The following is a 24,118-nucleotide window of genomic DNA, read 5'->3' as shown; positions in this document are numbered from 1 at the left end:
GAAGAAGGGAAAGAGTCTGTCCTCTATGAGGGAGGAATATTTTAGTAGAAAATTTTTCTCTGCTATTTTATATTTTCAATCTGATATAGTGAACCATAGAAGATAGTCAAATATAAATGAGTTACAATCTTCATCACAGGTGCTACATTATCTTTTCCTCAAACCCACACTTTTTCAAATTTTCCTGCTTTTGTCTAGGACAAAACCATTCTTCTATTTACCAGTCTCACTTGCCACCTCTTTCCACTCAAACACCTCTCTTAAAAGTTATTCAATTGCATCCTTCTTGACCTCCCTAGAACATTTCATTGATATGACTGACCATTCTCTCCTGCTACATATTTATTGATTCCTCTCTAGGTAGCAGATAATTATGTTTCAATTGCGTACACATTCTTAAAAAATCTTAGGAAAAAACTTCTAACCTCTTTATAAATTTTCCAAGTTAGGAGTTTCAGTGAAGTTTGAATCCATTTGTTAAAAATAGGAAAATCTGTATATTCTGATTAGTTTGCAAATACAACTGATAGATACCTGTAAAAATGGGAATTTACTAGACAAATTTCAAGAAAAAAGTTGCATAAATATCTGACAGACTGAACTGAAAGATATGCTTAATGATTTAGGAAGTTCAGCCTGTGATGCAATTCTTTGATTTGCATGCACATACTTTCTGTGAAGGATCTTTCATTGAACTCAATGATAGAAATAAAATGAACTTTGAATTAGATATAGGAATCACTGTATCCTAAAATGTTAAATCAAAATTTTCAAATATAATGACGTAAGTTCAATTACCTTGCTAACATTAAACATAAAAATTTTTTTAAAGATAGGAAAAGGTATTTTACTATTACTATTAAATATTTTGATGTGACTAAAATATTTCATGTTTTGCATGTCTATTTTGGTGTAAGTTATATACATACCTACTAGTACAAGAGTATATGTATATAATTTATAGATGAGTAAATTTTCATGTATTGGGGATGTATGCTTAATTTTTCTTTTTATTGATAGTGTATACAATTTAAAAATGGTGTTTTGGGGCAACTGCCCTAAAATTGAGTTATTCAAATAAAAATATATCCTTTCTTTCCCCTTCCTTCTCAACTTCCAACATTAATCTTATTTCTTACTGTTTAAGAGATAGTTCACATGTTCCATTTCTACATTAAGTTTTTTTTTGTCCAGCTTATTAATACAATATTCATTTGTCTTCCCTCTCTCAAACCCTGAGTCCAAGACTTTCCCCAGGGCCACCTGGTAGGTTGAGGGGGAGAAATTCACATGCTGCCAGAGACATGGAAGGACAAAGAGGATGAGGAGGAACATTAAGAAACATGGGGGATAGAAATGGCACCATCACATGGCAAAGAGGATGAGGAAGGCCACTATTAGGAAAAAGATCCCTATGGTCTCAGACAGGGAAAACCCAAGGATGGCATAGGAAAAGAGCTACTACCTCAAGGAGGGGTTCCTGGCATAACCAATGATGAGACTTCCAAACACAGTCCCAATACCAGCTCCAGAGCCAGTCATCCCTACAGTGGCAGCCATAGCCCCAATGAACTTGGCTGCTCTATCAATGTCCCTTGAGATGGCACTAGTTTGGAATCTACACCTGGGAACGAGTGAAGTCAAGGGACCTGATGCTGCCAAAATGCTGAGATTCTCATCTTCCCACACCTCTGGCCATTTTAGCACCACTGCAGATAACTGTCTACTGAGCAGCTGAGAGCTGCTCCTCACAAGTGCAGAGGTAGAGATGAACTTGGCGGAAGCATACATTCTCAAGGGCTGAGGGACAAAGCTGAAGAGCTGCCAGCAGAGCAGAGGAGACAGAGTGCATTAAGTTCTTCTTAAAGGGCTCAAGAAGATTCTCATTCAGAGTAAGGGAGAAATCTGCCCCTTCATGTTGGAAGTTCTCACTTTTGGGCCTAGGGGAAGAAAGGCACTGACTTAGTGATAATTTAATTAATTTAATTTAATTCTATAAAAGGTAAAGGTACCAACCAAGTTAAAGTCTATTCTACATCTGTGAATTTCTGTTCTGGATTATTTGACTTCCAGTGAAGTAAAATGCTTAAAGTGGAGAAGATTATACATAATGATAAAGCAACCGATCAACATTTATTAAGTTCCTACTGTCCTCCAGGCAGTGTGTTAAGCTCTGGGGATACAAAAGGAAGCAAAACTTTTATGTCCTCATGGAACTTATATTCTAATGGAAATGAAAACTTGCAAATAAATATGTACAATACAAACTACATACCAGATAAAAGGAAGTAATTAGCAAAAGAAAGGCACCAGATTTAGGAAGGGGTGGCAAAAACTTACTGTAGAAGGTGGAATTTAATTGAAACTTAAAAGAAGCTAGGGTAGGTCAGTATGTGAAGGAGAGGTGTTAGAGCATTCCAGTCATAGAAGAAAGCCAGATAAAATTCCTGGAGTCTGGAGATTGAGGGTCTGGTTCCACCAGCTCAGAGGAGTGTTGTGATTCTAGAACAGCCAGGAGGTCATGGCTGAATTGGAAAATTCATGTCAGAGATTATGGTATTAAAAAAAAAACAAAAACTTACAAATGTAGAAGAACGTTAGGTTACTAATGGCTTTGAATGCAAACAGAGCATTTTGTGTTTGCTCCTGGGGGCAATGGGAAGTCACTGGAGTTTACTGAGTGAGTGATATGGTTGGACCCATGCTTTAGGAAAATAATTTAGGTGTCTGAATTGAGAATGTATTAGAGTGGGGAGTGAATTAAAGCAGGCAGATCTAGGAGCAAATTACAATAATCAAATGTGAGATGATAATGACCTTCACTATAGTGGTGGCATTGTCAGAGGAAAGAAGGAGTCATATATTAAGTGATGCTGCAAAAGTGAAATCAACAGGCCTTGGCATAAGATTGCATGGTGAGAAATCTAGGATGGCTTTTAGGTCATAAGCCAAAGGGACTTTGACAATGATGTTGTCCTCTATAGCATAGGAAATATAGGGCAGAAGTTTAAGAGGAAAGATAATGAATTTCATTTGGGACAAAATATTTTTAGATGTCTACTGGATATCATTTGAGATTTCTTAAAGTCAATTGGAGATGCGAGATTGGAGGTAAACAGAGAGTTGGGGGCAGGATATCTAAATGTGAGAATTATAAGCATAGAGTTATTAACTAAATCAAAGGAAATTGATGAGATCATCAAGTGAAATATTATAGGGAGAGAAAAGAAAAAGCCCAAGGACAGAAACCTGAGGGACACCTATGGCCATGAAGACACTATCTATAAGAGGATACAACAAAGAGAACAGAAAAGGAGGAGTCAAATATGTAGAAGGAGAACCAGGAATGAATGATGTCTCAGAAACTTAAAGAGATTATCAAGGAGGAGAGAATGATCAGCAGTGTCATAGGCTGCACAGAGATCAAGGAGAATGAGGACTGATAAACAGACAATTGATTGGGCAACTAGGAAGTCATTCAAACCATTGGGGAAAGAAGTATTGGCAGAATGATGAGAATCAAGAAAGATTATTTAGAAGAAACTGAGAAGTGGGGGTACCTAATATAAAGGGTCTTTTCTAGGAGTTTAGCTGCAAAGGGTAAAAAGAGCTCTATGATGATAGAGGGGATGGAACAATCAATTGAAATTTTTTTCATGATAGGGGAGACATGGGTATGTTTGTAGGCAATAGTAAATGAGCTACTCATTAGTGAGAGAAGAGTAGGGATGACAGATGGGGTAATCTGTTGGAACAGATGGGATGGAATGGGATCACTTGAACAGATAAGTGGATTAGTAGAAAGGTCACTTAAGGATAGATAGAAGCTAAGAAATAGAAAGTGGTAGAATGCATCTGAATGATAGGAGAAGTAGAACAGGGGAGAAGAGGGAACTCATTGCAAATGGTCTCATTCCCCCCACCCTGTAAAATATGAGGCAATACTCACATATATTGAAAACCTCATTTCTGGAGTTGAAATTACCAAACCTTAAAGAGAAATGACTACTTCATCTCAGGTTTCTGATAGAGGATAATAAATATTATATGTACTCTGTATTTAGGAAATTAAGCTTCAAAGGTTCCAGAAGAAAGAGAGATGTGATCTCATGGATAGTTCAGGAAATTTATCTCAGGATATACAGGAGGTATTCACAAAGGAAGTTCTGAAGATACAATCAGAAGTGATTCTTATGTGGAAGAAAAATGGAATTTGTCCAAAGAGATCTGTGTGGATATAAACAGAAAATAAGAGGGAAAGAAAAAAAGGAGGAAGAGAAGGAAAAGGAGGAGAAGCAAAAGGAGAAGGAGGAGGAGGATACAAGGAAGGAGGGGGAGTAGGAGAACTAGAAAGAAAAGGAGGGGGAGAAGAAAGAATAGTAGTAGGAGGATAATGAGAATGAGGAGGGGAAGAAAGAAAAGGAGGGGAAGGAGAAGGAAGAGGTCCTCCAAATATTAAAGGCCTCTATAACAGCCTTTAATTCCACAATATGTACCTCCATTCCACCCTTTACTTACAAACATTGTATACTGACAGGTTCCAGCTCCTTATGGTTCTTGGAGAGCTGTCTGACATGACCAAGGGCTTCTTGCAGACTATGTTTGTTCTCTCCCTAACTTCAGCAGACTTAGTGGCCTTAGGAACTTGGTAACAATTCCAGAAAATAGAGGATTCTTGATTCTAACACCTCCAGATGGCAAAGGGCAGTATGGAGTCAATCCTAAACTCGAAATGTGGTAAAGGGAAATGAGGCATTTGTTGTTCTCTGAGTCATGCATTATCATCAGTATTATTCTTATAGAATTAGTTGTTATAGAACAGGAGTAGATGGTCTTCTATGCTAATGACAAAGCAGGAAAAACAATATGAAATAACATTTTCAACACTTGTCTCTACCATAATAATTCAGTTTAGGATTAATGAGTATGATAATGTAAACTTTATGTGATGTTTATAAGGAACAATTAATTTTAATTGTCAAACCCCCTGGTTTGAAATAAAAAGTGTTTCATGCACTGTGTAAATAACACAGAAATATTTCATTTTAGTTCTACACTTTACTGATTTAATGGGATATTTCACACTAGGGATATGTAAAATAAGTATCCTTATAAAGGCCTAGAATTCTATATGTTGGACTCTACATGAATGCAAATTATCTTTTTTAAAATACTATTTCTACTTCTTTTTAATCTGCCCTTGATTCCTATATTTGCATTGGTGGCATTCAATATTTTTTACATTATTCATTTTTTAAAAGCCCACAAGTCATATATGTTTTTGAGGTAGTAGGGTCTACCTTCCTAGATGATTTGGAATAAAATCTGAAAGACTATTTCATTAGAAAATTATAAAGGGGATTCTTGTTCAGGTAGCACTTTAAAAAAATCCTTGTGATTATAAACCAGTAATGCTTGCCTGATTCAGTTATTTAAAAATTAAAGGATCAAGAAATGTTCGAATTTGAAGTGGATTCAGTGGCCATTGAGTCTGAAAAATATATATTTAAAAATACATTCTACAATATACCAAGCAAGTGGACATGAAACCTTTGAATGAAGACTTCTAGGGAAGGGGAGTCCCTTACCTTTCAAGATAACCTTTTCCATATTTGGATGGCTTTGATTAGAAAGGTTTTCATACATAATCCAGCCAACAAGAAGCTTAAATTTGTATTCATAACTTTTTTGAAGTAAATTTATTTTCAGTATTCAACATTCACTTCCACAAAAATTTGAATTTCAAATTTTCTCCCTATGTCCCTCCATCCCCATCCCTGGATAGCATGTGTTCTGATTGTCCTTTTCTCCAATATGCCCTATCTTCTATCACCTCTACCCCTTATTCCCTTTCCTTCTATTTTTCTCTAGGGTAAAATAGATTTCTTGACACTATTATCTATATCTTATTGCCAAGTTACATGTAAAAACAACCTCTAATATTCATTTTCAAAGTTTGAGTTCCACATTCTCTCCTTTCCCTCCTTTCCCCCACCCTCCTTGAGAAGGCAATTAATTTAATAAAGGTTATACATGTGTGGTCATGGAAAACACTTCTATAACAGTCAAGTTGTGAAAAAACCTGCATTATCCTCTATTCTGTCCTGCCCTCAATTTATTCTATTCGCCCCTTTGACCCTGTCCCTCTACCAAAGTGTTTGCTTCTGATTACCCCTTCCTCCAATCTTCTGTCCCTTCTGTTATCCCCTCTCTCTTATCTCCTTCCCCCCTACTTTTCTGCAGGATAAGATAGACTTCCAGAGATAAGTGTTTATGTCATTCACTCCTGAAGCCAAATCTGATGAAAGGAAGGCTCACTTATACCCTATCACCTTCAACTTCTTCCCCTCCATTATAAAAGCTTTTCCTTGTCTCTTTTTTTTTTTAATTTTTAAAAAATATTATTACTTTATCCTGCCCCCTCTCTATATGTATATATATACATATATATAGAGACACATACATATATATACACATATACATACATAATACATATATACACATATACACATATGTACACACATATATCATTATATATATATATACACACACACACACGCACACACACACACACACACACATATATATATATATATATATACATATATATATATGTATATATATATATATATATATATATATACATATATATATATATAGTTACATACGTTCCCTCCAACTATCCTAATACTAAGAAAGGTCTCATGAGTTTCAAATATGATCTTTCAATGTAGAAATGAATGTAAACTGTTCAAGTTTAATAAGTCCTTTATGGTTTCTCTTTCCTGTTTACTTTTTCATGCTTTTCTTAATTTTTGTATTTGAAAGTCAAATTTTCTATTCAGCTCTGGCTTTTTCAACAAAAATGTTTGGAAGTCCTCTATTTCGTTGAAGCTCCATTTTTCCCCTGAAGTATTATACTCAATTTTGCTGCATAGGTGAGTTTTGGTTTTAATCCTATCTCCTTTGACCTCTGGAATATCATATTTCAAGCCCTTCAATCCCTTAGTGGAGAAGCTGCTGAGTCCTCTGTTATCCTGATTATGTTTCCATAATGCTTGAATTCTTTCTTTCTGGTTGCTTGTAATATTTTCTCTTTGACCTAGGAATTCTGGAATTTGGCAACAATATTCCTAGGAGTTTTCTTCTTTTGGGATCTCCTTCAGGAGGTGATTGGTGGATTCTTTCCATTTCTATTTTACTCTGTCATTCTAGAGTATTTGGGCAGTTTTGCTTGATAATTTCTTGAAAGATTGTATATAGGCTCTTTTCATGATTATGGCTTTCAGGTAGTCCAATAATTTTTAAATTATCTCTCCTGAATCCATTTTCTCGGTCAGTTGTTTTTCCAATGAAATATTTCACATTGTCTTCTATTCTTTCATTCTTTTGGTTTGTTTTATAATTTCTTGATTTCTCATAAAGTCATTTGCTTCTGTTTGCTCATTTCTAAATTTTAAAGAATTATTTTCTTCAGTGGGCTTTTGGATTTCTTTTTCCATTTGTCTCATTCTGCTTTTTAAGGCATTTTTAAGAAATTCTCCTTTTGTACCTCTTTTGACATTAGAGTCAGTCTAATTTCAAAGGTGTTATTTTCTTCAGGATTTTTTTGGATTTCCTTTAGCAAGGTGTTGACTCATTTTTCTTGATTTTCTTGCATCGCTCTCATTTCTCTTCCCAAATTTTCCTCTAATTCTTTTACTTGATTTTCAAAATCTTTTTGAATTATTCCATGTCCTGAGACCAACTCATGTTTTTCTTGGAGGTTTTGGATGCACGGGCATTGACTTCGTTTTCTTATTCTGGCTGTAGGTTTTGTTCTTCTTTGTCACCAATGAAGCAAGAAAATACCTTTTTACTAAGAAATTAACAATCTATAGTTTGCCCCCCCCCCATTTGTTCATTTTCCCAGTCAATCACTTGACTTTTGAGCTTTATTAAGTGAAAGGTTCCAGAAACAGTCTCTGTTTCAGTAGTGGTTGTAGCTGCTCTGGGGCTAGGCTGGGGCTGGCACTAGGTCAGGACCATGTTCTCCTCTCAGCCAGGTGAGAGACACTTCCCACTGATCTTTGAAGATGTCTTTAGCTTTGTGGGTTGTGAAGTCTTGAATCCACAGCAGAGGTCAGCAATTCAGTCCCCCAAGGCCTGCTCTTGCTTATTCCACCCTGGTGTGGCTCATGATGAACTATGCTCCTCTCCAAGCAATAGACCCTTTCCACTGACCTTTCAGATTGTGTTGGGCTGGATATTTGCTTCAGTCTGCCATTTTGTGATTTTTGCTGCTTTAGAATTTGGAATTTTTACATGTTCTTTGAAGGGTTTGGTGGGAGAACTGTAGCAGGTCTCTGCTTCTACTCTGCCATCTTGGCTCCATCCCCAACATATTCCTCATTATAACTTTTAATGATCTTTTCTATTTTTACTCTCCGGGATCAAGAAGAATGAATACAATCCCTTCTTCCAAATTACAACTTTTTAAATGCTTGAAGACAGCTATCCTTCCAACCCTCCTCCTATTCCCATTCTCACTGTTATATGATTCTTCATTTTACAGCTACCCTGTTTTAGCTTTCTGTAATTATGTCCTTCATAACCATAGAATTTAACACAAAATTTCAGATGTTGTCTTACTATGACGAAACATGAAGGAATTACCATCAGTCTTGAGTATTCTGACACTCTTAAGGGAGTCAATGACCACCTGCTTTATTGTGGTCGCTGTTTTAATAACATGCTTGGTTTATATTGAGCTTTCAGTCAGACCTGAAAGTGAGATTTTTTTGCAGTAAATTATTTTTGGATGTTGAATACAGCTTAAACATTATCTTCTTTGTAAGTAGATTTCCCTATTTCATCTTTACTGGGGTGTGTCAGTAAGGCTTTATAAGATAGTAGAAATTCTCTTAGACTTGGTGTCAGGAGACAAAGGTTCATAACTTGGCTCCAATAATATTAAATGTGTGACACTGGAAAAGATCATTTCATTTAACCAATGTTCAGTTTTCTCATTTGTAAAATGGAAATTAAAAAAATATGTCTACAAGATAATCTATTTTAAGGTGATTTGTAAAATTTAAAGCAATGCAGACACAGAACTTGAACAATGGATAGTCTAATTTTTTTGTCTTAAACATATTTAGAAAATACTTAGAACAATAGATAAATTGATAAAACTTGGATATGATTTATTCCAATAATTTAATTTTAAAGAGAAAGAAACTGAAGTAGAGAGTAATTTGCTGTTTTTCCCAGATTCTTACAACTAGTTAGTCAAACATTTAATAAACAGCCTTGTTCACTTAGTTTTCTGTTCTTTGTTCAATACAGTGCATTTTTTCTGGTATTTAGACTCTTGGATTCATTGAAATACTCCCGCAAATGATTAGAACAAGGGGTCATTGAGAATGTGCTACTGCTAAGGCAAAGAAATATGTATGTGTGTGTGTGTATCTATATATCTATGTCTATATCTGTATCTATCTATCTATCTATCTATCTATCTATCTATCTATCTATCTATCTATCTATTTTCTCTCTATTTAAATGACTCCATTTTCAAAATTTCACTCCATTCCACCCAAATCAAACGAACCATGCACATCTCTTTTAATTTTGTGTTTAAGTTCAGTGTATCTCAGTCTTTGCTGTTAGGCTAGTGATTGTATCATACTGTTCTGACTTAAACTGCAACATAGTTCTACAAAAAGAGTCAGCAAAGATAAAGAAAACTGCACAGTTAATACCAATGATTTTTTCAACCTTTATTGAAGATCATTTATTTCTTAAAGGAATCTCTTATATCTGGATATGTCTAGGTTACTATTTCCTGAGTGAAAACTTTCCCTGAATATCATCAAGAGTGCAAGTTGTTGTCATTTACTATATCAGTTTTTGATGTTTCAGTTACAAATCCAAAACATAAGTCAGGGCAGGAAAGATTCACAAACTATGTCCATCAAAGTGCTAGGAACTCATGGAAGACAAAGAGATTCTTAGAAAACTTTATTAGGGTATTCAAGACCTGAATTCCTTTGATTCCCAAAAGTGCTAGAAAATATTTCTTTCTTCCTTTGCTTTCCCTGATATTTCTTTATGAATTAATATTGTTATGATACCTGCTTCCTTCTTACTACCTAATAGGTATTACATTTGCATTCACAAAGCCAACAACCTAGTTGAAAGCCAACATACTGGAGACTTTGAATACACCTTTCTCTCATTATAAAGTGAAATAGTTTACTGAAGCAAGTTCTAGATCCTTGCTAATGGAAATCCAATAAGTCATCAATATAACTACAAATCTCTTTGGACTAGTAGTTTTCAGGAAGAGTGAAACAGTTAGACTTAAGTCTAATGACTTTGAGCACTCTACATAATTCTCTGAGGAAGGAACCTTTAGTTTCAGGTTTCACCAGGGCACTTCTCAATGGTTTGGCTCTAAACTGGATTGAAATCAATGTAATGCTATTTTTAAAAATTATCAAAAAGGATTTTCTACTTTTTAAACTTTTTATTCTTTATTTATTTATTTTAAGTTTTCAACATTAATTTCCACAAAATTTTGAGTTCCCAATTTTCTTCCCATCTCTCCCCTCCTCCACTCCCAAATGCCAACAATTCTGATTACCCCTTCCACCAATCTGCCCTCCCCTCTAACACCTCTCCTTCCCCTTATCCTCATCTTCTCTCTTGTCTTGGAGGTCCAGATAAATTTCTATACCCCATTACATGTATTTCTTATTTCCCAGTTGCATGCAAAAACAATTCTCAACACTTGTTCTTAAAACTTTGAATTCCAACTTATCTCCCTTCCTCCCTCCTCACTTATGCCCACTAAGAAGGCAAGCAGGTCAATATAGGCTATATATGTGTAGTTTTGCAAATGACTTACAAAATAGTCCTGTTCTGTAAGACAAACTATATCTCCCTCCATCCTGTCCTGCCCCTCATTTCTTCTATTCTAGCTTTTGACCTTGTCCATTTCCAAGAGTGTTTAGTTTTAATTGCTGCCTCCTTCCATTTTCCCTCCCTTCCATCATCCCCCCACCCTGCGTGTCCTCTTCTCCCTTACTTTCCTGTAGTGTAAGGCAGGTTTTCATACCAATTGAGTGTGCATGTTATTCCTTCCTTGAGCCAGATGTGATAAGAGTAAGCTTGATTTTTCCCCCCTCACCTCCCTCCTTTTCCCTTCCATTGGAAAACCTTTTTCTTGCCTCTTTTATCAGAGATAATTTGCCCTATTCCATTTCTCCCTTTCTCCTGCCAATATATTCCTCTCTCCTTTCTCATCCCTTAATTTTATTTTTTTTTTGATATGATCCCTTCCTATTCACCCTGTGCTCTCTGTCTGTGTGTATGTGTGTGCACGTGTGTGTGTGTGTGTGTGTGTGTGTGTGTGTAATACCTCTGACTACTCAAATACTGAGAAAAGTTTCAAGAGTTATAAATATCATCTTTCCATGTAGGAATATAAACATTTAAAATTTAGTAAGCCACTTATGATTTCTCTTTCCTGTTTACCTTTTTATGCTTCTCTTGATTCTTGTGTTTAAATATCAAATTTTCTTTTCAGCTCTAGCCTTTTCATCAAGAATGCTTGAAAGTCCTTTATTTCATGGAATGACCATATTTTTCCTTGAAGTATTATACTCAGTTTTGCTGGGTAGGTGTTTCTTGGTTTTAATCTTAGCTCCTTTGACTTCTGGAGTATCATATACCACTCCCTTTGGTCCCTTAATGTAGAAGATGCTAAATCTTGTGTTATCTCAATTGTATTTCCACAATTTTCAAATTGTTTTTTCCTTCCTGCTTGCAATATTTTCTCCTTGGCCTGGGAACTCTGGAATTTTGTTACAGTATTCCTAGGAGCTTCTCTTTTTGGATCTATTTCAGGAGGCAATTGGTGAATTCTTTAAATATTTATTTTACCCTCTGGTTTTAGAATATTAGCACAGTTTTCCATGAAAATTTCATGAAATATGATATCTAGGCTTTTTCTTTGATAATGGTTTTCAGGTGGTCAAATAATTTTTAAATTGTCTCTCCTGGATTTTTTTTTCCAGGTCAGTTGTTTTTCTAATGAGATATTTCACATTATTTTCTATTTTTCATTCTTGTGGTTTTGTTTTGTAATTTCTTGGTTTCTCATAGAGTCATTAACTTCCACCTGCTCCATTCTAATTTTTAAAGAACTATTTTCTTCAGTGGGCTTTCGAACCTCCTTTTCCATTCTGCTTTTTTTTTCACATTGAACATGTCTTTTACATAATATGAAAAAGAAAATGACTAAAAATACACATAAAAAAGAAATTTATGAATTCATCAGAGATAATTAAACAAGTGCAAGACATTCTGGAATGGTTCAACCTATTAGAAGAAGATATTAGTGTTGGTCATCAAAGATAATCTTAATAACTGGCTCAGTCTATGACCATCTCTTGAGGTATATACTAACTTCTTTATCTTTAGTGGGTTGATAAAAACAAAGAAACCCCAAAGCATCCACAAAGTTATTGGTCTGCTTGGAGAGAAAGAATAAGATTAACTGATGGGGATTTTCATGTCTTGCTGGGCAAAGGTTCCAGTTCTGTGTGGCTTCCTTTCTTTGCAAAGTTTAAACAAATCATAAGATATTCTAAGATGCCAGGTAATGTGTTGATTACCAAGCTTCAATGCTGATCACTTAGTTGAATTTAACATGCCGACTAAAATAACCACAAGTTTTCCCTCCTTCTCTCGTAGCCACTTTTCATGCTTCTCTTCATTCTTGTGTTTGAAAGTCAAATTTTCTTTTCAGCTCTGGTCTTTTCATCAAGAATGCTTGAAAGTCCTCAATTTCATTGAAAGACCATTTTTGCTCCTGAAGTATTATACTCAGTTTTGCTGGGTAGGTGATTCTTGGTTTTAGTCCTAGTTCCTTTGACTTCTGGAATATCCTGTTCCACACCCTTCGATCCCTTAATGTAGAAGCTGCTAGATCTTGTGTTATCCTGATTGTATTTCCACAATACTTGAATTGTTTCTTTCTAGCTGCTTGCAATATTTTCTCCTTGACCAGGGAACTCTGGAATTTGGCCACAATGTTCCTAGGAGTTTCTTTTTTTGGATCTCTTTCAGGCGGTGATCTGTGGATTCCTTGAATACTTATTTTGCCCTCTGATTCTAAAATCTCAGGGCAATTTTCCTTGATAATTTCATGAAGGATGATGTCTAGGCTCTTTTTTTGATCCTGGCTTTCAGGTAGTCCCATAATTTTTAAATTGTCTCTCCTGGATCTATTTTCCAGGTCAGTTGTTTTTCCAATGAGATATTTCACATTATCTTCTATTTTTTCATTCTTTTGGTTTTGTTTTGTGATTTCTTGGTTTCTCATAAAGTCATTAGCCTCCATCTGTTCCATTCTAATTTTGAAAGAACTATTACCTTCAATGAGCTTTTGGACCTCCTTTTCCATTTAGCTAATTCTGCTTCTTAAAGCATTCTTCTCCTCATTAGCTTATTGACCCTCTTTTGCCAATTGAGTTAGCCTATTTTTAAAGATGATATTTTCTTAAGCTCTTTGGAGTCTCCTTTAGCAAGCTGTTGACTCGCTTTTCAAACTCTTCTATGGGTTGAGACCACTGCATATTTATTTTAGAGGCTCTGAATGCAAAAGCCTTGACTTCCTCTGACAGTATGCATTGTTCTTCCTCATCTGAAAGGATGAAAGAAAATACCTGTTCACCAAGAAATTATCCTTCTATAGTCTTATTTTTTCCCCTTTTTTTGGGCATTTTCCCAGCTAGTTAGTTGACTATTGAATCCTTTGTCAAGAGAAGGGTATACTCTGGCAACCTGAATGTTCTCAGTTCTTTCAAGGCGGCACAATCAAGGGGGAGGAGTTACTCCTTTCCTGGCCTGTGCACCAGTCTGGGCGCTACCAAAAACTTTTCTGTCCAAAATCTGTGAGTAGTCGAATTCCATATCCACAACCACTTCCAGCTCTGCCACACCAGCTCCCCTCCTCAGTCCTGGGCCTGCTCAAAGCTAAGATTTAGATCAGCTGCTCAATTCCCCCAGGGGCGTTAGCCAGAGGGCAGGGCCTCCACTCAGGATTGAGACACAGATCAAAGGATCAATTCTCCTGGGGTGTTTAGGATGAGGGCTCCAGGCATGGACACTGCTGCTGCCACCACTGCTGCTGCTGCCTTCACCATCACTGCCGTCTCCTGTGTCTGGGGCTACAGGAAGACCCTGCTACCTTTTCATTGATGTGACAATGCTTTCTCACTGACCTTTGAAGCTGCCTTTGGTGTTTGTGCGTTGATTGATCTGAGAATCTCCATTGCTGCTGGAGATTCCTCCCCAGATACCTTTTCCAGTCCTGTTCTTCCCTATGCTACATGACCAAGACTTTTCTTCACTCTGCTCTATGCTTCGCGTGATAGACCTTTCCTGTCTACCTTTCATGCTACCTTGGACTAGTAATCTCTTTCATGCTGTCGTTCTGTGCCTTCTGCTGCTCTGGAATTTGTTGAGTCATTTTTTACATTTATTTTATGGGTTGTGGGGGAAGAGCTAGAGTGCATCTTTCTACTCTGACATCTTGGCTCCACCCTCCAAACAAGATTTTCTAAATGTAAAAGCAAATTCATGGTTAAGAATCATAAATGCCACCATGAAAAACTGAAATCTCAATGAAAAGATATTAGAGAAAGTTTGTTTCCTTAAATTGTTCACAAGGCTTCATTTCTAAATGTCCTTCAGAAATTGTCCTAGACAGGTAGTCATTATGCTCTCTCCACCTAATTATTCACTTCCTCATAAACCCTGCTCATAGATCTTTCCTACCATCACCAGCCATAAAATTCTTTTCTCTGATATCCATACTCAACCCAAAAAATGCATCCAGTCCTGCTTGTACTGACAGCTAAGTGGTACAATGATTGAACTGGTAGTCAAGAATGAGTTCAAATTCTGCCTCAAATAATTGCTAGATGTAATCAAAGCAAATCACTTCTTTCAGCCTCAGTTTCCTCATCTGTAAAATGTGAATAATTACTCATGGAGTTCTTATAAGACTCAAATGAGATATTTGTAAAACACATTTCAAACTTTTTGGCACTATTTAAGTTCTAGCTTCCCACTTTATTATTCTCTTTTTCTTTTCTGTCCCAGTTTTTCCATTTCTTTTATCTTCTATACCAGAATCAGAGGTATCATTAAGGATTTTCTTATTCCTTTTCCCACAACTTTTGCCAAGTATTAAAGTACCTACAGGAATGTGATTTTCATCTTAATTATCCTCTAATACAGGAGTGTCAACTTCCGATAGAAGAGGATCACTAATTTGTTCACAGGGATTCTAATGGGTTTCATATTAACTAAGAAAATCACATAATAGCATTATCTAAATTCTATCATATTATTAAAATGATTGATATTTCCAGATCACATTTTAATCTGAGTAAGACAATATTCAGGAGGATTAAGGGCAGTGCTTTTTATACTTCTGCTTCAACCTATCTCTTGAATCTTCCTTTAAGTCATGTCCCAGTTGGGAACTTTTTGGAGAATGATTGCACGACTACCCACATCCCTCAAACTTTAATAATTAAGCACTTATCAATTTCATTTAACACTTCCCTAAAGTCAGGGAAGATCTAAGGAAATTTCAAGAAGAATTAGACTATTGTCAACTATTATAGCAAAACTTTGACTAATGTTACTTACTTAATGAGATCTGTTATACTCAAAACAATCAAGCAATGTTTATTTACTGGAATTAGTAAAAACTGTTGTGCTTATCATGTGTTCAAATAAAACAAATTGAAATAAAACAAATACTTGCATACAAAATTAAGGTAATGTCTGGGCATTATATAGAATGATGGAAGCAATCTTCTCAATATCATTCAGACATAGAGCATCCCATCAAGCAAATACTGCATATTTTAGTTATAGATTGTAGACAAATTTAACCATAAAAGAGCATAGAAACTCTGGTGTACAATAATGGACTAGAAATCTAAAATCCTTCCCAATGTTCTACCGACAGTTCCACTTCTTGTTGCTACACAGCTGACTATGAATTCTGATGGGGAAAAACTGAAGGCTCAATAAATTCATGACACCAGACCCTAGGGACAGATCCCATGCCTAAGGTAATAGAAATGGGCCTTAAGGGCACACTCAAATTATAAGTTTGCCAGTCTACCTTTATAGAAACTAGTGTTACTGTTGTAACTATGAAGGACTCCACTTTCCCACACACATATATCTCATTGATCATAATCCCCTCAAAGCTCCCACTTCCAAATCCAACATAGTTTTTATAGAAATGGAATAACTTAAAAAAGTTTTCTCTGCCTTTTTCTTTGACCACTCACCCTCTCAGTTAAATAAAAACAAATAAACAAAGTACTTAAGCACATACCCTGCATATGTGTGTATAAATACACATGCACTTACATGTATGAATCCTTAATTGCATACATGCATTACTGTAGTAATATATAAAACAAAACATAATATATATGTATGTATCTATCTATATAAAGATGACATGAAATAAATAGTTTTTAAAATGTTTTTAGTTTATTTAATTAGTGGTACAAAAAATCTTTTTGATTTTGAAAATATCGTGATTGCATGTTTCTTTATTTCCTACATATGATCTACAGGGTTGGGTGGACTTATAGATAATAATTGTCGTTAGTTATTTAACCATATTATTTGGTCAGTGTAGCTAATGAAGCTGATTAATTTCTCTTTTAAAATATATTTAATATTGTGAGAAAGATACATAACAAAACAATCGAATACCAGGTCATGACAGGAAACATAACAAGTTTTCAGCAGGACTCCTGTTTCTCTATATATAGATAGTTAAAATGTAAATTTTTCAAAAGAGACAGAAGTAAATTTTCTCTAATTTCAATTAAGCAGAAAATTTCAGTATTAAACCATTTTTCCTGGAATTATTAATGGTACTACTTAATGGATGAAATTGAACTTTAATTTTGTACTAAATTTTGGGTATTTTGATTTGTCTTTATATAAATGTGACTAGTCACAAGAAATGCAGCTTGTTTTGACTACAGAGTTCAGGAAAAGTTAAAAGGTAGGTTTGGGTCATGTTATGAAGGACTTTAAATGTCAAATAGAGTTTTTATTTGATCATAGAGTTGCTAGATAGTCACTGGCTTTATTAATCAGAGAGTGCAATACTATGGTCAGACCTACAAATCACTTTGGTAAACCTACAAAATATGTACTGGAATGAGGAGTGATGAGACAGAAAAGTTATTCTGGGGGACACTGCAATAGTCCAGGTAAGAAGTGATGTAGGCCTAACCAAAACTAATGTGGGAGCTGTGTGAGTGTAGAGAAGGGCCCCATATAGTGAACAGTACCTTGGATATAGAAATAACATGATCTGGCAACTTACTGTGATAAGTAAGAAGTAAGAGTTGAGGATGACACCAAGGTTTTGCACCTAGGCAATTAGAAGTGTCGTGGTACGCAGCAAAAAAAAAAAAAAAAAAAAAAAAAAAAGAGAGAGAGAGATTGTTTGGAAGGAGGGTGGACTTGGTAGAAATATAATATAATGATATTTGTAGTGCATTTTACAAACCATTCATGTTTGCTTATCTTCTGCTACTCATCTCTCTCCCATTCAAAAGGAAAAGGGACAGTCATGATTCTAATTTACTGCTCATTGCTCCTGGACTTAAAATTGCCATAATCACAGAGTAACCTCAGGGGAGGGGACTGTATATACTGCTAGAGGTGAATTTTACCAAAGTCATTTTGCCTTTCCATATGGTGGATACAGGGTCAGGGAGATTTTATAACTTCCTTGAGGAATAAATTAGTGCAGCATAAGGGGGAAGGTTGATACCTTATGTAGTTGCTTTAAGGTTAGATATAGGCATGTTGGAAATAGTCTCCATAATTGGATATTACAGGGAGTGTAGGATTAAACATATATTCCTGTCCACTTATTGATTCACTACATATCCCTTGGGGTCATGATAAAACCCTCTAGTGGATCATAGCCTCCATTTTGGAGGACATTGACCTGAATGATCATGACATCATTTTTTCTACATTTATCATAAAGTGGTCCAGGTCTAATTTAAATTGTTCCAGTGCTGGGGAAAAAGGCACCTATGCAACTAATACTCTTACTTCTGCTTCTACCCTCTTTATTCTTTTATTTTCAGACGTCTTCTCAGAGACTATCAGTGTTGTGGAAATATGAGGGCAAATTATTTTCTAACTTTTCCTATCTCTACTTACATACATACACACACACACACACACACACACTGTTTATAACTAATAAACCTGATTATTATTTAGCCCCATGTACCCCAGGCAACTTACTTGGAAGGAATTTGCTGTCCAGATTGAAATGTATAAAAATCTTTGGCCTTGATGGTGTCTACCTGGATATCACAGAATCACAACATTAGAAATTTTGACTCTTGAAAATATCACTAGTCCTGGACCCTCTTCATTACAATAGAAAGTATTAGCCACCATGACCCCTAAATATAGGAACACTTGTGTGAGAAGAAAAAGAAAAGAAAATGATGAATAAAGGAGGGAAAGGAAGGAGAGGAGAGGGAGGAGACAATTTGTCTTCCTAACTCAATTGCAGTTACTGTCTTGTTGCTTAAAAATGCGGCCGACTTTAATAGACAGACATTTTTAAAAGGCAGTTCCTAACCCTATGAAAAGAACTGTGTTTCATGCAGTCATTTTTCTTCTTCTTAAAGAAAAAACTTGGCATATTTTTCCTTCCATTATCACTAAAAATGAAAATACTTTACTTTCAGAAGCCGGTATCATCCTGGCATACTCCTACCTCCTGGTATCTATGCCCTCCAATAATGAATTGTGTAAATATATTTCAGTTACTGAATACCTGTTTATTCCGAGGCTGTACTTAAAGTGTGTTGCTGTTCAGAATCCCACTGTCTTCCTTTTCAAGGGCAAATTCTGTCCAGTAAGAGACAAGTTAGTACAGAATGTTCTGTCTGTCCATGACACTCAGTATTAGAAACATTTTTGGTTCCTTATCACTTTGCCTACGTGACTAAGTGACTAAACTTATTATTGCACTCTTTGGTAACTCTATCTTTGCTAAAGAACAGATTAGTTATGTTTGTTGATTCTAAACACACACACACATGCATATATATATAAAATGTGTACATAACCTTGTTCTAATGTGGAAACAAAGCATATCCCTCACTTCATCAGAACCCACAATCAGTAAAATTATGTTAATACATTGTGAGATATCATTTTATGAATCCCTGCTTCAAGTATTTTGATGTATGAAATTAACATAACCCTTTTTAATAGGAAAATGATCAGCACACCATTCTATTTGGTGATTTGCACTTTCAGCAGCCCCCTCGGCCCCCGTTCCTATTTCTCTACTCTTTTACCAATCAATAAATTGTCACAACTGGCTAGTCTTTTAAACCTGGTTCAATTCCAAGAGCCATCCCCAAACGTGGAAAGGATATTGGCTTCACAGAGGCTGCTGTTACAATGCCTCTCTAGAAAGCTCTCTTGGTAAAACTGTTTCATGGTGACTCGTATGACCTATTTGGGAACTCAGAAGAGTAAAGAGAGCATGATTGTGGATTGTGGATGTGCAAACACAAACACAACCTCACCAATTTTCTCTTTTATGGTAGTTCATTAGAATGCATCTTCCATTAGAATATATTCTTTGAGGACAAGGACTTTGCTTCCCTTTTTCTTCCTGTCTTTTATTTTGAAGGAACAATATGATTTATTTATTTTCATCTCCATCTAGTACAAACCACAGTGACCTTCACATAGGAATATTGATAGGGACTGAGCCTGTGATTTCATTGCTACAGTTTCTCCTTTTCTTTGTATCTCTAGCACTTGACTGGACTATAGTAAACACTTTACTAAATACTTGTTATTCACTATTTCATGAGATTCACCACTACTTTACACTCTTACCTTTGTGACTGAATGACCTGAGTCCATGATGAACTCACTTTTCTTTTTCTGTAGGTTGCTTCATTTTGAAGACACAAGACCGAACCCTGTCTTTCTTTACTAAATAACTTTTAGACATGGTGAAACTTATAAGAGACAACATATTTTTCTCCTCTTTTCAGTATGTAAGCACTGCACCTAGGCCTTTTGAAAGATTTAAACTTTAAAAAATCTTTCATAAATTTATTTTGTCTGTTGTCTTTGAATTTCTAAAATTCTGCTGAACTCTCATTTTCTCAGTCTGCTTTGCTTCTGTTGCTATGTTATTATTGGGTAATATTTTCTTTTGACTTTCCTTTCAAATAATCAACAAAATTTTCATTGATGGTTTCCAATACTATGAAATTCTAATGAGTTCCTTGACACATAATTTATTTTCCTTAGCTTGTAATTTCTTTTTGACTTAGGAGTTCTTGAGTTTGGAACCCATATTTTTAGGTGAGTTAAACTTGGAGTTCTTGACCAATGACATTCATGAATTCTTTCCTTTTGAAATTTGTCCTCAAGTTTCCATGCGTCTGGGAAAATTTCATTTATAATTTCTTGAAATTTGGCATATAGGCTTCATTGCTTTTTTTTCTAGGTAATCAATCATTCCCAAGTTCCCTTTTGAATCCTTATATTCAGGGTCATTTTGATTTTGATTGTTAAAAACAACAACACACCTCAAGCAATTCCCACTCCAAAGTTTGTTGGTTTTGATTTTGTCCTAATAATTTTGTTGGATAATTGAATTTTTCAATTTTATCTTTTCCATTTTTCATAAACTATCCAGTCTTTTGTTAAGACTTCCAAAACTTCTTTTCTAATTCATTGATTTTCCTTTGGAATATTTCATGAATATCACTGAAGATTTTACTCCTTTCTCATCCCTCAATTCTTTGGTCTTCCAGTAATTCCCATGCTCTCCTGACTAGTGTTTTACTATTAATTGATGAACTTTTTGTTGTTGTTGTTCTGGAGATATCTCCTGCTATTCTCTTAACCTAGAGTTTTAAATGATTATATTAGGTGCTTATCTTAAGTAAACTTTTCTCCTTATTCTTATCTTTGCTATTTTTTCTGTTGTTTCTTTTTCTTTCTCTCCTTTTAGAAGTTTTTTTTAAATTATTTATTATACTTCTAAGTAGAGAAAGTGAAATATAGCCTCACAATCATCTTGCTGGAAATCCACTGTAGAAGCTCTTAAGCATAGTTTTTTGCAAATCAATTATTCCTTTTTATTCCTTTTCTTTTTTTCCTAGTTCTAACAAAAATGCTAATTTTGTTCTACTTTCATTATAATGCTTTTCCTCTGGAGTATGAAATAATTCTGTGCCATTTTTTCCTTCATTACCAGCTGTGACACAAGAATAAGACTGTAGAGTTTAATAGCCAATATATTTTCAGAAGTATCATCCTTAATTGACCTTTTCAGTATTCTGAATACTTATTGGTTAGGTATCCCACTTTTTCTTCCCTAACTCTGAACCAGTGAGGGAAAGAGGAGATTGCCAATCAAATTACAAAATACTTAAAAGGTCAGAACAGTACCTATTGCTATATTTTTTAAAATATATGGAGCATTTACATTTCTGATATTTCATTTTCAAGATTCAAGGAATAAAGAGATAAGCTAGGCCAGCATTAATCTCATCTCATAAATTAATTATTTTAATTAGATTAGAAAATAGTACCAAATGTGCACCATCCATGCTATTTTAAGAGGTCCATTATGGTTTTAGGAAACATATATCACTGTGGCTTCATTTCTTTAGTAAAGCATTTTATGAGTTACAGTTCAGCTCTGAATGAGGTTTGTCAATCACTTGGCTAGTTTTGTGAACCTCTTATGTGGACATTCAACCATTTGCTGTTTTTAAAGCTCTTTTTATACCTCAAAGATAATGAACTGGAAAAGAATTATCTGCATTTAAAATCACTGAAAACAATTTCGGATATGTCCCTACCAGATTGAAAACTATTACTTCCTGCTCTATAAAACTGGCCTTTTTATTTTTGTTCTCTTCTTTTAATTTTCTTTCTCTCTTATCATACCTATTTGCATTTGAGAAATGTTTCTTTGAAGGCAAACTTGAAAATCTATAGATACTAATCACTTGATCAGCACCAAATTGTATGATGCCCCATTAATGTTTTGTATTCTTTCAATTTCTCTTTTATGACATGTAGTATATGAGTAGTAAATTTATGTCATCTAATTCTGTTGAAATTCAGCAAAGGGTCAGGCCTGTAAAGAACTGATATAGGATTAATGTGTCAGTAATTGTTCATAACCACCTGGCCTGAGAAATAGTTGGACTGACAGAGCAGTAGCGATGAGCCTCTAGCTAAAGAATCTCTCAGCTGAAAAGATTAAAACTGAACTGATACCTCAAAAACCCTTCACTCTGCCTGACTGAGAATAAAATAGGAGAATATAAATTTTCTCTGTGTATTCACATATTTCTTTCTATTCAGACTAATATCATTTTGATGAGTTCAAGCCCATTGGGTCTTTTCTAGTGGAGAAGGTTTAGACCACTGGTGCTTATCTTTGCCTTAACACACGCACATTCACTTCTCCTTCATTTCATTGTGAAGAGGAATTCTTTCGTACCACTGAACATAAACTGTCATTTAAAATGATTCCTTGCTAACATTTGTCCTTGTAGAGCAAAAAGATTTTTACTATTTTCCCCAAGCTCTTATTTTTACATCAGAAAATGAATATTTCTTCCATAGGTAAGATTAGAAACTGTGGAATGTCTAATATTACTTTCCACTGTAGCACAGAAGTTTTTAACTAGTGATATATATCATGTATTACATATATATGTGTGTGTGTGTGTATATATATGTATATATATACATATATGTGTGTATATATATATATACATATATATATGTGTATATATGTGTATATATATACATATATATGTGTGTATATATATATATACATATATATATGTGTATATATGTGTGTATATATATATATATATATATATACACACGTGTGCTTGTGTGCGTGTGTTATCTGTATCTAAGGATGAGAAACCATATCTAATGTAGGTCCTTCCAGGTGAATTGTCCTCAATAATTTTCTACTCAAATTCCAAGGCAATAATATATTTAGTACAAATGAATAACCTGTCTAATTAATTAATTAATTAGTTCTAGGACCTCACCTCAGTTCATAAGTAAATGAGATACCTTTTTTAAGTATTCAAAAATATTTCTATATCAAAAACGGTTGTCTTACACAACATCAATGTTATGCTTTAGAATCGTTAGCCACACAACAAGAAATAAAAAGGATATGTATACTTGGTCAACTAGGCATATTTCCACAGTATATTAGTTATTATAAGATTTCAGCCAGTCACTTTTAGCTGTCACTTTCTATTTCTGATTCCTCCACACACATGCCCTGTCTCAATGATAATTTAACTTTTTTAAGTCTCCTGGAGACATCTCCTCTGTACTAAATCTTCAAAACACCATATAATTTTCACTAGATTAGAATAAAATGAGTCCTTCTAAATTTTCTCTTAAGCCTTTTTGAAGATGAAAGTCTCCCAGGAAAGAAGCTCTTTTTTTTTCCCGTTTGCTACAAGTCTTTCCCCAATCCCTGACAGTTTAATCTATTTATGAAAATTAAATAAATTTAATTCTCCCATATTCCATTTCTTCTCTTAGAGATATACTAAGATTATCCCTAATATCTGTGGTACCATGTATTAAAATTGTTTTTTGCAAATATTCAACATGCATGTTTATATGTGTGTATATTGATATATTGATTTAGGGGACCATAGATACAACACATATATTCCTTAAAAATACTCTATTCCAATGATTGCACAATGGTATACTTTAAGGATTAAAACACTGTTTCAGGAAAAAAGGCATTTTTTTTGAAGTTTGGATTTGCCTATGCTAGTTATTAAAGTGTTTCAGTAAAATGTACTATTTCAGTCATAAATTCTACAAAGATGAAGAGATTTCTCACCAAAAAACTTTATTTTTAGGTGATCAAGAATGGTATAATAGTCTGCTCCTTGATGCTTTCAACCTTTTTTGAACATGACTAGAGTATTTCACA

The 24,118-nt window shown here is 34.8% G+C and overlaps 1 pseudogene; it reads right to left on the bottom strand.

Annotated features, from left to right (window-relative positions):
* Positions 1-1,461: 1,461 nt before the first annotated feature.
* LOC140532158 (ATP synthase F(0) complex subunit C2, mitochondrial pseudogene) lies at positions 1,462-1,791 on the bottom strand (annotated as a pseudogene).
* Positions 1,792-24,118: the final 22,327 nt, after the last annotated feature.

The sequence above is a fragment of the Notamacropus eugenii genome, chromosome 3 (assembly GCF_028372415.1).
Source record: "Notamacropus eugenii isolate mMacEug1 chromosome 3, mMacEug1.pri_v2, whole genome shotgun sequence".
Lineage (NCBI taxonomy): Eukaryota > Metazoa > Chordata > Mammalia > Diprotodontia > Macropodidae > Notamacropus > Notamacropus eugenii.
This window is presented reverse-complemented; position numbering and strand designations above follow the sequence as displayed.